Consider the following 12,683-nt stretch of genomic DNA (forward strand, 5'->3'; position numbering starts at 1 on the left):
AAATTAATTAACACAACACTTAGAAATCATTCCATTCTACATATGAAATCAGTAATTCTTAATATCATCACATAGATGTATGATCATCATTCCTTAGTACATTTGCATCAATTTAGAAAAAGAAATAGCAAGACAACAGAAAAAGAAATAAGATGATAATATAGAGATAAAATAAAAATAAAAAATGCAAAAAATATGTTTAAAAAACAAAAAAACAAAACAAACAAAAAAACAAAAAACTATAACTCAGATGCAGCTTCATTCAGTGTTTTAACATAATTACATTACAATCAGGTAGTATTGTGCTGTCCATTTTTGAGTTTTTGTATCCAGTCCTGTTGCACAGTCTGTATTCCTTCAGCTCCAATTATCCATTATCTTACCCTATTTCTAACTCCTGATGGTCTCTGTTACCAATGACAAATTCCAAGTTTATTCTCTAATGTCGGTTCACATCAGTGAGAACATATAATATTTGTCCTTTAGCTTTTGGCTAGTCTCACTCAGCATAATGTTCTCTAGGTCCATCCATGTTATTACATGCTTCATAAGTTTATTCTGCCTTAAAGCTGCATAATATTCCATCGTATGTATATACCACAGTTTGTTTATGACACTTTTTTCTGGAACAACTGGGAAAGCAAGTCTTTCTTTCCACTGAGTTGTGATGACAGTGGGTTGTAATCAGCCCTGCCTGAGGAAGAAAACAGGAACTGAGGCTCAGAGAGGTTAAGCTACTTTCCCAGAGTCACACAGTTGAGGGGTAGAGCACATCTGGAGGACTTTGAATGAAATTTCTCCCACCCCAACAGGAGGCAGCACCCTGGGAGGAAAGAAGGGTGGGGCCAGGTGGGGAAACCCTTAAGTATGGAGGAGAGGGGAAACCTTGGACTTGATTCCCAAGGCAGGAACAAGGGTCTGTTACTGGTCTTTGAGCAGGAAGAGGCAATGATTCGAGAGTTTGCTGTTGGGAGGTGGAATATAGTGGGGTCATATCCTTGTTGAAACTTGAGGACTCCATCAGGCCCTGCTCCAGCTCTGGGTAGTGCAGGAGCAACCTCCCCTGCCTGAGCTGAGCCACTTAAAAGCTGATGTGGAGATGAAAAAAGAAGCCAATCAAGCTAACAGCCCTTCCTGGCTGCCCTGTGATGATCGGGCTTTGTGCTAAGCAGGGGGAAATATTGGCCATTTAAGCAATTGCACTGTCTGGGGAGCAGCTGCCAGGAGGAGGGTGACTGCTGGGTCAAACTTGAGGCAGTTTAAGCTGCTGAGAGATATTTATTCCAGGCAAGGCCAGTGTCTATCCACCAACAAAATAATTTTTATTATGTTTATAAAAGTGATATGCTCTTTATATACGGTGGTTTCACTTCAGGCCCATTTTACATATGAGAAAACTGAGATTCAGAATGCAAAAGTGACCCACCTAAGGTTCTAGTGTTTGGAGGTACTGAATGTGGTCCAGGACTGTGTGACTCCAAATTCTGCATCATTTCCATTGTGCAGGTGTTCTCATAGAGCAGGTAGGAAGAAGGAAGAGGAGGTAGGCATGAAGTGGAGAGACCCTAAGTTGAGGGCTTCACCAGTGAGACCTAGTGAGGGTGACTTCAGGGAGGCAGCCAGAGAAGGGTGCATGTGCATATGAGATGGAGAGAGGGGATTATCATTTTCATCCTTCCTTAGTTCTTCAAAATTTCTCATGTCCTAGACTGCTTCCAAGGAGGCCAATTATCCATTCATTCATTTATTCAACATTTACATCTTTTTAACTGAGCACCTATGCCAAGTACTGGGAATTTTAACTGTGGACAAGACAGACACAAATCTGGACCCTCATGGAAGTGTACATTCTGTTTGGGGGATGGAGGGAAAAAAGAGGTAAATAATAAAGGAGGGACAAAAAAGAAAAATGAATAGCAAGTTTCAGGTAGTGACAAGTACTGTGAAGATAGTAAGGTAAGTTGGATCAGACAGAAAGTCACCAGCATGGCCTGAGAGGGGCCATTTTATATAAAATGATCACAGAAGGCCTCTTGGAGGAGGTGGCATTTGATGTGGAGCTCATATGTCAGGAAAAAGCTAAGGGCTGGGTACCTGCAAGCTGAGCCTGGATGTGCAGACCTCTAATGCCCTTTGCCTTCACCTGGGAGAAAAGAAGATTTAAGGGAAACCCAACTTGCACTTAGCCCAGGAAAAAACTGCTTTGTAATTGAAAAATCTTGGACTGGCTGGATCCAGAGGCCCAAGTGATGTTGCCAGCATTTGGTCTCTCCATCTCTCAACCCTGCTTTCTGCTCTCTCAGCTTCATCTTTAGGCAAGCAGGCAGACAAGATGGCTATCACAGCCACAGGTGTCCTCCATGTGTCAGGTCTTCTCTGGGTGTGGGGGCTTCATCCTCAGTCAGTCCTTGCCTCCATGGTCACAGCATAGCTGCCTCAGTTCCACATGCCCCTGTCCAGAGACATAAAAGAGGCTGTGGTAGACAGTGACAAAGCTGGTCCCCATGATCATCATGAGTGATGACTCCACAGAATTCACCTGCCTGGGGGCTGTATTACCCCTATGTGGTGCCTGGGATGGTCCATGTCACTAGCAGCAGAAGGCAAAAGTAACATGTGTTTTCTAAGGCCAGGTCCTTGCTCTTTCTCATGCATACTGGTCTTTTTGCTGCAGGAAGCTGGTGGCCATGTTATGAGGCTACTCAAGTGGCCACATGGAGGGGTTCCTGTGGGGGGAACTAGGGTGTGTTGCCAGCTATATAAGTGGGCATGCTCCACAGAAAAACCAGTGATGTCAGCCTGAGATACAGAGTGGGTGCTGGGTCAGCCATGGTGTTTTTCACATAGAGCCTGCCCAGGGATGGTTTCCTTGGATTTGAGACAACCACATTGGATTTGAGGCAACCACACAGAACTGAATGGAGAACTGTGACTCCGAGCAGGAGCTGTGAAGCTGTCCATGTGGGTTCAAATTCTGGCTTGGCCCTTTTACAGCTGTGTGACCCTGGGCATATTATGTAATCTCTCTGTGCTGCAGCCTCCCTATCTATAAAAAGGTGATTTTAGAAGTACCTACCTTGTTGGGTCATCACCTGAGTTAGATGTGAATACCAGCAAAGTGTATAGAACAGTGTTGACCAGGGGAAGTTCTTTGTAGGTGTTGGCTGCTGTTTTTCCCACTGTCTTCCTGCCCAGTCCCCAGCATAACTGGCAACTTCCATAGGTCACATTGTCCTAGTTTATATTTATTATGAATAAACATATACACCAAAAATACCATATTGATGGATATCTGGTCAACTGCATAGGTGAACTGTCACATTCTAAGATTATCTTGAGAATTCCTTAAATAACAAAAGACAGGAGATAGGAACAGCTCAGTATTTTCACCCTCTACAAGTCTGTCAGCCCCCTCCCCTCCTCTGGGGAGGACCCAGGGCAGCACAGAGTGTTACTTAAAAGAATATAAAAAGTATTCTAGAATCCAGTGCTAATAAAATTACCCTAAAAGCATCTGTCCCTTGCTTGAAGTTAACTTGCTCCTAATGATGATAAACCCTCCCATATTGACTGGCCCCCACGTAGGTGGAACTGTTCTGCAAAAGGCTAAGTTTCAGCCTCCTGCCAGAGTCTTGGCTGTCTGCATCTGGAGCAGCCAAGGTGTGGTTTGATTGTCACAGAAAGGGAATGCTGGGGGCATTTAGAAGCTGTCTGAACACCATCCTGGGGGAGGAAACCATTGCGCTGCTGCCTCTGACCCCTTTGGTTCCTCTTGATGGGCTTTCAAAACAAAGGCTGAAGGTGGAAAGACAACAAATCCACTCTCAGATGCCTTTCCAGGTACCTAACAAAGATGCCAGAATGTTTTGGCTCATTTCGGCTGGATACAGCCAAAATCCTGGAGGCTGTTCTGAAGATTTTGACACTTGGAACAATATTCTGGTTTTCACCAGTGAGTCACTCTTGGGAGACAGAGAGCTGTGCTGTTGGCAGTTTCATTTTGGCCTTCTAACAAATGTGCCCTGCCCTCCTTATTCCCTTTACATCAGTCTATAAAACATCCATGCTTGTGGAGACAGAAGCCCAATTTCTCTAGATCTGCTTTGGGGAGGATGAATAAGACGTGGATTTGGAGATATGGGCAAACTGTGGTGAGGGAGAGTTGCTTTGTGAATTACCAGTCACCATCTTTCAGGAACTGAATACTAATGCTTTTTAGGTCAGACATTCTGGAGTCCTTAAGTACATAGCTGAACATAAAAAAAAGCTTCGTTCACCCCCATGGCCTCTGTGGTAGTTGGGTTCAGGTGTCAACTTGGCCAGGTGATGGTGTCCAGTTCTGTTGCTGTGGCCTTAAACAGCAACAATCACCATGCAAATTTCCTCTCTGCCTGATTACAGCTGTGGTCAGCTAAGGGGAGGAGCTTCTACAATGAGTGATGCTTAATTTAATTAGTTGGAGGCTTAAAAGAGAGAGAGAGGTCACAAGAGAGAGAAGTTCAGCAGAGCCCAGCACGGTATGGCTCAGAGTTGAGATGAGACAGACCCAAATGTTGGAGACACAAAAAGGAAATGCCCCTGGAAAAGTCTTTTGAACCCAGAAGCCAGGAATGAAGGGCCATAGACATCATTGTATGCCTTCCCAAATTAGTAAATTCCTAACTAAATAAATCCCCTTTATAAAAGCCAGTCCATCTCTGGTCTATTGCATTCCAGTAGTTTTAGCAAATGAAATCAGCCTCTTTGACACTAGACCACTGGGCCTAAATTCACTTTCTTAGTCTTGGTCTGAAGCCCATGGATGACAGAACCCTTATGACCTTTTCCTGCCCAGACAGCCTGAATCTCACTTGTTTCCCCACAAACACTCACTGCATCACATATAAATTGTAGTGCACATTCAAGTAAGTTATGTCCTGAGAATTTGATCAGAAATGGACTATTTTGTCTGAAACAGTCCTAAGAGCTATGCATTGTGCATCAGGAGTTGTGCCAACAGCTTGCATGTGCTGCTGAATGGACTCTTAGCAACTCAAGAGGCAGGTAGTGCTGCTGCACCTTGGGAAGCAAGGCTCATTGCTAAGTGCTTTGCTCAAGAGATGACACAACAGGGTCACACTTTCAGCTGGGAATTAGTGTGGAAGTCAGCCCTTCAGGTGAAAAGAGCCTGTTTCAAAATTGCCTTTGCAAACCCCTGTGGAAGGCCCCAGGTCTCTCTCCAGTGTTGGGTCAGAGGCTGGCTCTTTGGCTGAGCACCTGACGAGGTGGTTGGCAAATACTTAAGACCCCTGAGGTAGGAAACTCTGGAGTTGTGTTCTGCAAGGTGAGGTGCCTACCTGAGGCTGATAGAAGGCACAGCCTGCCCATCTCCATTGATCTCTGGCTGGGACATGGGGAGTGCAGATGCCAATTATTTTCATCAAGCTTCCCTTGGTTAAAGTTGCCCAATAAAACACAGTGAGATGGTGAAAACAACCCAAGTGTCTCTCAGCAGATGACTGAGCCCAGTGTGATCTGCTCATAAAATGGAATAGTGCTCAACTGTAGAAAGGAATGGAGTTCTGATTCAGTCTACAGCATGGATGAGCCTCAAATACGTTATGCTGAGTAAAAGAAGCTAGACACAAAGGCAACCTGTTGTGTGACCCATTTGTATGTGTGCTGGTTTGAAAGGATGTATGTTTCCTAGAGGAGCCATATTTTAATCTAAATACCATTTCATAAAGGCATTTACATTGATGAAAATGTCCTGAGATCAGCTGTGGCTGTACAGTCCTGTGAACAGACTAAAACTCTTTGAATTGTCCACTTTAAATGGGTGCATTGTATGGAATGTGAATTATGTCTCAAATAAAGCTGTTTTTTTTAATTTAAACCAATAACTTTTCTGCCAAGTGGTCGTAGACATAGCAGTCCAAGATGCCGACTCTGAATCCAGGTGGCTGGGTTGGAACCCAGTCACATCCCTCTTTGGGCCTGTTTGTCACCTGTAAAATGGGGATAATAATAGAGCCAATCTCGGAGGATTGTGGGGAGAGTTTGCTAAATTAATGTCAGTACGATTAACTGTTCCCCTCACTGTGGTGAGATCAGGAGGGCAGGGGTCATCTCACTTCATTCTAGGCTTTTGGGATTTTTTCACATCCAGCACATGTGATTACATGTGCACATTTGAAATTAGGGGAAAAAATGAAAAAGAATAGTTATTTTTTAATGCTTTTTTAATTGTATAATATAACATATATACAAAGCAAAGAAAGGAAAAATCAATAATTTTCAAAGCACACTTGATTGTTACAGAACAGATCCCAGAGTCTGTCATGGGCTATCATTCCACCATCTCAGATTTTTCCTTCTAGCTCCTCCCAAACACTGGAGGCTAGAAAGAATATTAATATGGTGATTCAGCCATACTTGTTTGTTAAATCCTATTTTCTGTTCTACCTCCTCCTTCTCCTTTGATCCTTCTCCCAATCTATAGGTATCTTTGAGCAATGTCCATTCTGACTTTTTCATGTTGAGAAGTGTTGTCACTAAAGGATAGGGGTATATAATTAATTGATAATCTTGGAGAGACTAGTCCCTCTGGGTTTCAGGATTTATTTTACCTAGGAACCCTCTGGGGATTATATGTTCCAGGAGGGCAAACCGAGTGCATGAAACCTGTATAGAGTCTCAATTCGAGCTCTAGATGTTCTTAAGAGACAACTGGCAAATCATGGCAATTAGCCTCTAATTGAAGCTTGCATAAGAGCAGTCTCCAAATAGCTTCTTGACTCCATTTGATCTTGCTTGGAATCTGATACCTTATTTTATTACACTTTTCCCCCTTTTGATCAGGAAGGGGTTGCCGATCCCCTAGGTGCCAGAGCCAGACTCATCCCCAGGAATCATGCCCCATGCTTTCAGGGAGATTTGCACCCCTGAATAGCTTGTACCATGTTAGGGGGAGGGCAACAATTTTCCTCACACAGTTGGACTTAGAGAGAGAGAGGCCACATCTGAATAACAAAGAAGGTTTCTGGAAGCGACCTTTAGGCCTCTTAGCTATGAGAAGTAGTTGTTCCTTCTCCCCTACAGAAATAAGTGTCATAACAGCAAGCCTCAAAATCCAGAGCTTGGCCTATTTATTTGGGAGGCCTCAGTGGTGGGAGGGTACCCAGGGTTTCCCAGATGGGGGAATTTAAATACTTCCATGTATATTAAAGGATCTTTCAGATCCTCAAGGGACTCTACCAATACTGAATACTTATTTTTAAAATGCAAATTGACAGGGTCTTAAGAATGACATAACATACCCCCTTGGAGGCCATTCTGTAGTTTCGGGGGTTTGCTAGGGGTGCAGGGCACAGCTGGGCAGCTCAGCCCCATGCAAACCCTCACACTTTCATGTGGTGGACAGGGCTGTGACCTGGGGTAGGGAGAGGGTTACCAATGTTTAGCACGGAGGCTGAGGAAGTGGGCTTATTCCTCAACAGGTCCCCTCTTTATTAGCTGAGGGCTTTGGGACAGCAGTCCTTCAGCAGAGCAGGCTTATTTCTGTAGTTGCAAGCTAAGCCAAGCCCAGCTGAGCTGAGTTGAAACACTCTGTCAACACACAAAGGAAGTTTCTTTAGGAAAATTCCCCAGCAGGGTGAGGTTTGCCAGACCTTTAGTGCAAGGGACTGGGGGCTCCTGAGAGCTCTATTAAGAGGTGGCATGGGGGCTGATTCTTCAAGTAACCAACTTTCACAGGGCATCCTCTACGTGCGTGTCACTGAGAACTGGCAAAAAACAAATATAGGAGTATGATCACCCCAGAGAGTTTATTTTGTTGTTAATTTTTTAATTAATATTTGAATTAAAAGCATTACAAGAAAGAAACACAAACATTCTTAATATAAGATCATACCATTCTACGTATATAATCAGTAATTCACAATATAATCACATAGTTGCATATTCATCATCATGATAATTTCTTGGAACATTTGCATCTGTCCAGAAGAAGAAATAAAAAGGAAACAGAAAAAAAATTGTACATACCACACCCCTTACCTCTCACTTTCATTGATCACTTGCATTTCCAACTAAAATTGATGTTAACATTTGTTCCGGCTATTATTCATCTTTATTCCATATGTTGTACCTCTCTGTTGACAAGGTAGAAAAACAGACAATCAGATACAAGTTTTTCACAATCATACAGTCATATTGTGAAAGCGATATCATTATACAGTCATCTTCAAGAAACGTGGCTACTGGAACACAGCTCTGCATTTTCAGACACTTCCCTTCAACCTCTCCATTGCATCCTGCCAGTCATCATCTTTTGTGTCTTACAGGGACCTCACCTGTCATGGCCAACTCAACCAGTGAACTCACTGCTCCCCTCCTGACATGTAGGACCTGCCCCCAGTGGTGCAAATCTCCCTGGAAGCATGTGACAGAACTCACTGAATAAGCTGGTACACAGCATCAAGGGAATGAGAAAGCCTGCTAGACCCAAAGGGGAAGAGAGAAATCAGACAAAAGAAGGATTCAGTGGCCAAGAGATTTCAAGCAGTCCTGAAGTTATCCTGCTGGTGGTTCATAGGCATTTTATTGACTTCCAATTTTCATTTATACTGGAGTGGTGTGGCTGAAGCTGTTGAACACCGCTCCCCAAGTCTTGACTCAAGAAGATGATCATCAAAAGATTCAACATTTACCATGGTAATGTGGTCTTGGGAAATCCGTTATTTGCTGTTGCTGCTTTCCTCCAGGTTATTTATCGATATGCAAAAATGATGTGGAGCAAGAATAAAAAAATGATAGAGACAGGAAAGGTAAAGCAAATTGTCTATTTGCATATACCAGTGGTGAATGAGAAGGAGGGAGAAAGGGCATGACTTGTATGAGCTTTTTCTCCATATGAATTCTTCACATATTCTACCAAATGATCACGGTCCTTAATCCACACCAGTGTGATGATACTGTGAGCCGATGATTATCCACCTGGATGGAATGCACTGGTGTCAATGTTCAGGGTCAAAAAAAATTTTTCAAAATCTTAGAGTGCAGTTGATATATATAGATTTATTCCAAAGTCACCGCGTTCCCCGGACTTGCACCCTCAGCACAGGTGTGGCTAGTTTGCAATCATTCATTTCCTCAGTCAGGCAATACCGGTAATGAGTTGTCCATAACTGTCAATTGAATCAAGATACCTGCAATCAGATGCAAACGGCGGGCGGTCTCCCTTCACCACTCTACCGAGAGCATGAGCATGGAAACAATTTCAGAACTTCGCGCAGAGGTCCACCACGGGCAGTCCCAAGAGCCGAGGCTAGGGAGGGCTGTGTTGCCTCACTGGCATTGTGGTGAGGGGCCCTTCCCAACCTGCTGTCCGGGTCCCGAATGCAGTGCCCTGCTGGCCGCCAACCCTGTGCCAGCGTCGCCATCGGTCACCCTCAAGACTGTAGCCCGCCACAACGGGTATACACCGGCATGCAGCCCAACTCTCTGGGGTCCCTTCCAGCAATCTAACCCCTTCTACCAGACGACCCCCACGACTCTCGCCACCCCGCACACCCGACGGACACAGCGCTGCAGGGGTGCAGCGTCTCACACCACCGCTCCCAAATGGCCAGCGCCCTCTGCCGCTTGGCCCCCTGGGCTGGCCGCAGTACCTTCTGGGGCCAGGCTCCAGCCTGGGACCTGGGAAGCGGCTCAGCAGGAAACCGATCTCTGAAGCCGGGACGTCCCACCTGGCAGGACACCAGGAAGCCCTTCACAAACACCCCTGACTTTGACCGTGAGCCTCCTGTCCTCTCAGTAGTCGGGGGGACCTCGCGGCTTTGCTGCCCTCAGCGCTGGCAGGAGAGCCCAGCTGGCGCCCTGTGGGTCGACTAGCCGGTGGTGCTCTGGGTGTTGGGGGTCGGGCAGGATGTCCGGCAGCACCATTCCCTGACAGCGGAGATCGATGCCATCGGGCTGGGTATGCCGATCGGTCTCCACCTGCCGGAAGCCTGGGAGCGTTGGAGCGATGGGACACCGGACCCTCCCTGGGGTTCCCTGACCCTGAGTTGCCGCCGCCATTACCGCGTCGGCCGGGGTCTGGGAAGTGGGCGAGAACTCCTGCTCAGCTCCACCTCTCGCGGCCCCTCCCCCCGACTGACTGCAACAGACCTTTGTGACAAAGGGGCTGAGGCCCTTGGGAATTTTGCTTTTTTTTCTTGTTCTATTTTCTTTCTTCAAATGCCATAAGACAACAAAGAAATGCAAACATTCCTATTTTGATCATTCGGTTCTGAGTATAGAATGAGTAATTCACAACTTCATCATATAGTTGCATATTCACCATCATGATCATTTCTTGGAACATTTGCATCTATCCAGAAGGAGAAATAAAAATAAACAGAAAAAAATGTATACACACCACGTCCCTTACCCCCCCTTCTTTGATCGCTAGCGTTTCCAACTGAATTGATTTCAACATTTGTTCACCCTACTATTCACTTTTATTCCATATGTTGTACCTGTCTGTTGACAAGGTAGATCAAAGAAGCATCAGATAGAAGGATTGGCATCCGGATGCCAGAAACCAGGGCCCTTGGAGCGGTGGTGCACCAGACACTCCCTGGGGTTCCCTGGCCCGCAGTTGCCGCCAGGGCCGCTCGGCCGGCCGGGAGGCAGTGCTGAGGGCGGGTCTTCCTGCTCATCTCCACCTCTCTCGGTCCTCTCGGTCCCTCCTCCCGACTGACTGCAGCAGACCTTTGTGACATTGAGGCTGTGGCCCCTGTGATTATTTCCTTTTTTTTTTGTTGTTTTATTTTCTTTTTTGATATACCAAAAGACACCAAACAAATGCCAACATTCCTGTTTCGATCATTCCATTCTATGTATATAGTGAGTGACTGACCATATCATCACAGAGTTGCACATTCATCATCATAATCATTTCTTGGAACATTTGCATCTGTTCAGAAGAAGAAATAAAAAGAAAACTGAAAAAAAACTTATGCATACCATGCCCCTTACCCTTTCACTGATCACTAGCATTTTCAACTGAAAATGATTTTAACATTTCTTCCCCCTATTATTCTCTTTTATTCCATATGCTCTACCTGTCTGTTGACAAGGTAGAAGAACAGTCATACTGTGAAATCTATATAATTATGCAATCATTCTCAGGAAACATGGCCACTGGAACACCGCTCTACATTTTCAGGCACTTCCCTCCAGTCTCTCCATTGCATCCTGCCAGTCATCGCCTTTTGTGGTTCACAGAGGCTTGCCTTCTCTCAGCCAACTCAGCAGGTGAACTCACTGCTCCCCTCCTGCCATGTAGGACCTGCCCCCAGGGATGCAAATCTCCCTGGAAACATGGGACAGAACTCTCTGGACAAGACTTTACCCAGCATCTAGGAAATGAGAAAGCCTGCTGGACCCAAAGGGAAAAAGAGAACTGAGAGAAAGGGAGGATTCCGTGGCCAAGAGATTTCAAGCACTCCTGATGTTATCCTGCTGATGATTCATAGGCCTTCTAGACTTCCAATTTTCAGTTATTGTGGAGTGGAGAGGCTGGAGGGAATTACTTGAAACTGTGGAGTCCTGTTCCCCAAGCCTTGACGCCTGAAGATGATCATGGAAAAATTCAACTTTTACAGTGTGACTGTGGTCTTGGGAAATCCGTTATTTTCTGTTGCTGCTTTCCTCCGGGTTATGGATGGACATGCAAAAACGGTGCAGAGAAAGAATAAAAAAAAAATAGAAAGCAGGAATGGTAAAGCAAATTGTCAATTTTCATATACCAGTGGTGAATGAGGAGGGAGGAAGGGCATGGCTTTTATGAGCTTCTACTCCTTTTGTATTCTTCTCATATTCTACCAAATGATCACGGTTCTTTATCCACACCAGTGTAATGATACTGCGAGTCCTTGATTATCCACCTGGATGGAATGCACTGGTGTCAATGTTTATGGACAAAAATAATTTTCCAAAAACTTAGAGAGAGTGTAATTGATATATACAGATTTATTCCAAAGTCACCACGTTCCCTGGACTGGCACCCTCAGCACAGGTGTGGCCAGTTTGCAGTCATTCTATTCCTCACTCAGGCAATATCGGTAATGAGTTGTCCATCCCCATCAGTTAAATCAAGATACCTGAAATCAGATGCAAACAGCAGGCGGTCTCCCATTGAAGCCTGAACCGTGCCTGACCCTGCTTAGCTTCGCCACTCAACCGCCAGCATGTGCTGGAACAATTTTGGAACTTTAGTGCCTATGTCCACCACAGGCAGTCCCAAAAGCCAAGGCTGGGGAGGGCTGCGCTGCCTCGCTGGCACTGTGGGGAGGGGTCCTCCCCAATCTACTGACAGGCTCCGGACCGCAGGGCCCTGTTGGCCACCAACCCTGTGCCAGCGTCGCCCTCGTTCGGCCTCCCGCCCACACTCCGCCACATCGGGCATGCTCAGGGCACTGCTCCTTGCCACCCTGCATGCAGCTGAACTCTCTGGGGTCCCAACAATCTGACCCCTCCTGCAAGACGACTCCAGCCGCTCTCGTCACGTGGCACACCCGACGGACACAGAGCTGCTGGGGTGCAGCGTCTCCCCTCCACAACCCCCAAACGGCCAGCTCCCTCTGCCGCTTAGTCCCCTGGGATGGCCGCAGCACCGTCCGGGGCCACACTCCAGCCTGGGACCTGGGAAGCGGCTC

General features: G+C 45.9%; 1 long non-coding RNA gene across 1 annotated transcript; it reads right to left on the reverse strand.

Annotated features, from left to right (window-relative positions):
* Positions 1-250: 250 nt before the first annotated feature.
* LOC143669982 (uncharacterized) lies at positions 251-10,764 on the reverse strand. Its single transcript, XR_013169178.1, has 3 exons — positions 10,500-10,764; positions 8,038-8,132; positions 251-2,452 (listed from the first exon to the last, which is right to left on the reverse strand). It is a non-coding gene; the product is annotated as an uncharacterized LOC143669982 (long non-coding RNA).
* Between the last annotated feature and the right edge of the window lie 1,919 nt (positions 10,765-12,683).

Source organism: Tamandua tetradactyla, chromosome 26, assembly GCF_023851605.1.
Source record: "Tamandua tetradactyla isolate mTamTet1 chromosome 26, mTamTet1.pri, whole genome shotgun sequence".
NCBI classification, from domain to species: Eukaryota; Metazoa; Chordata; class Mammalia; order Pilosa; family Myrmecophagidae; genus Tamandua; species Tamandua tetradactyla.